The sequence below is a fragment of the Cupressus sempervirens genome, chromosome 1, assembly GCF_028749045.1.
Source record: "Cupressus sempervirens isolate cs-2001-9-10 chromosome 1, ASM2874904v1, whole genome shotgun sequence".
In the NCBI taxonomy this organism is placed as follows: domain Eukaryota; kingdom Viridiplantae; phylum Streptophyta; class Pinopsida; order Cupressales; family Cupressaceae; genus Cupressus; species Cupressus sempervirens.
Window position 1 is genome coordinate 393,842,978 of NC_143118.1, and position 2,680 is coordinate 393,845,657.

Sequence of the window (2,680 nt, forward strand, 5' to 3'; positions counted from 1 at the left end):
TAGGTTAATAAATCTACATTAAAAATTATTATGACTAAATGCACTAATGATAGGAAAATCATGGTGATATTCCCTTAAAAAAAACTATGGTTACAAACCACTAATTTCATATAGGAAAAAAATAAAATATAGTTAGTTAATGATACCTAGCATATATACCATGAAAGCATGTCATACACCTAATTGTTAAACTAATCATTATAAACTAAAAAAGACATTGCCAAGAAATTCAATAACAATCATATAGACACTTCATATTGCAGCTCATGGTATGTGTGTATCTTTCAAACATTTGTATTATATGAGCATCATCATGATAGAACGCTAGTTCTTGTAAGTACAGCCAAGAGACTAATATTACAAATTTTTAACAACTGCACTATTATAAAATGTTCTTTATTAGAAATCACTAGCAATCATATAGACACTTCATATTGCAGCTCATGGTATGTGTGTATCTTTCAAACATTTGTATTATATGAGCATCATCATGATAGAACGCTAGTTCTTGTAAGTACAGCCAAGAGACTAATATTACAAATTTTTAACAACTGCACTATTATAAAATGTTCTTTATTAGAAATCACTAGCTATATATTAAAAGACAATTAAAGAAGATGAGAGTTCCAACTTAAGATTAAAACGTAGATCTCCGTTATAAGAATTCAAATTAAACTCAAACACCTCAAACTACCTAAGATATCTGCTAAGTAACATATTACTTATTGCATAAATTTATCTGACAATTTTAAAAGAAGGGTAAACCGTCATAAATTTGCACTCTGTTTAAAATATGGGTACACAGTTTGATGAGATGGATTCTGTTTGTAAAGTTCATACTTGAAGAATATAACAGTGATATGAGATCAATACAAATTCTTATAAGAACAAATATGAAATCAATACAAGTTCTTACAAATACAATTAAGAAACTAATATTAGTTCTGTTTGAACAATCACACTTTAAACCATCAAATTAAGGCTAAGAGCCATTCAAAATTCATACTTGAAAAACATGCCGGCTTCTTGAAACTTATTCTCCATAGCCAGCTGCATACGGCTGTTCATTTCTGGGGTGAAATGATTCTTCCAGTCACCCACTTCACCTTTGCGAAAGAAGGATCGATTGTCAAAACTACTATTATTCAATTTTCCATTTCTGTTAACATCTAGACTGGAAAGCAATCGAAAGCTACATTGGCTGTCAATGCAACGAATTTCTTCCTCTGTCAAAGACGATTGCCCAAGGAAATCTGCAATCTTTCTGATATGGGTCAAGGAATCTGCCTTCATTTCTTCGTATGTCAAGAACAAGACGTTACTCTGATTCCTACTGGCATTCCAAAACCCCAAGACATGATCAACAAAAGGACCCCACAGAGAGACACCATTGCAGAAGGAATCAAAGAAAACCTCCTTAGAAACTGGAACCGTGGTTTCACTATTGAAGAGAGCTTGCAGTGCAGGCAAGAACTTCCAGTGGGGAACAAAAGTGTCCTCGGGATTTCTCGCAACATAAATGATTCGGCAGCCCAAAGAGATGATTTGAGGTGGGAGAGCAGAGTAAGGAAGATGGGTGCTGAGCAATCTTGGAGATGTCATTTCTACAATTGCAGTGGAGGCATTTGGGGTTGCTCTTGAATTGTAGATGCTCTCTAACTGAGGAATCAACTCGTGGGCATTCTTTCCCTTCAAAGAGTTGCCCTTGCTTTCGCTTATAATGCTGGCAACGATAGCTTTCAACCAGGTGGTTCCCGTCTTCGTTCCAGAGCACACAAACACATCGTCCTCCGGTGCTTTGAACTCTGTGCATTTTCATAATTCCTTCCAAAAGTGAGCGCTCATAAAAGAAACCACCATGTTCAACAAGTTCAGTTCCATAAGGACTTGAATCTGCTGCTCCACCGAATGCTGCAGACATATTCAAACAAGGGGTGAGGAATGTATGAAGGGGCCAGATAAGAGTGCTCGCATGTTTAAAGTGTTGGTGAGATATAAATTATATTATCGCTGACAAACAAAAATGTCTCATCTGCTATGGAATCTTGCTTCCCTAAGATGCCAGTTTTTCGACCATCTGTTGAGAAGTAAAGACAAAAGAACGTCTCATCTACTCTGGCATCTTGCTTGCCTATGATGCCAATTTTCCCATCCACGACACAGATTAGGTTATTGAGTATTTTTTATTCCTTATGAGCCGCCTTAACCGGCACATTCAAAACATTGACTGCTTAAGTTATTGGATGGTGTGGGGTACGCTTGGATATACAGATTTGGAAGAAAAAATATTTTTCATTCCATCTTTATGATCTCTCAAAGAATTACATCTATTTCAATAGGCCAACAATGTGAACTATTAATAGTATAGTGTACTGAACACGCTTGAATGTTGAAAGGGAGGGGTGAACAACATAAATTAAAACTTACTTTTAAGTCATTAATATTAATTACATGTTCATAAGTAAGGAGTAAATACACAGCATTCATCAAACAAGAACTCTAATATTTTTACGTGGAAAATTCAAGGAGGGAAAACCCATGGAGAGAGTCAACTCAAAAAATATGAAAAGTATTACTGGAAGCTCACTACCAAACATGTAAAAAGGACTCATTGTCTTATCTAGGCAAGAAAAATAGCCTTGTAGATTGAAGAGCACTTGTCCAAATCAAGATACAATGA

At 35.4% G+C, this 2,680-nt stretch overlaps 1 pseudogene; it reads right to left on the minus strand.

Annotated features, from left to right (window-relative positions):
• Positions 1 to 993: 993 nt before the first annotated feature.
• LOC149577952 (cytosolic sulfotransferase 17 pseudogene) lies at positions 994 to 1,921 on the minus strand (annotated as a pseudogene).
• Between the last annotated feature and the right edge of the window lie 759 nt (positions 1,922 to 2,680).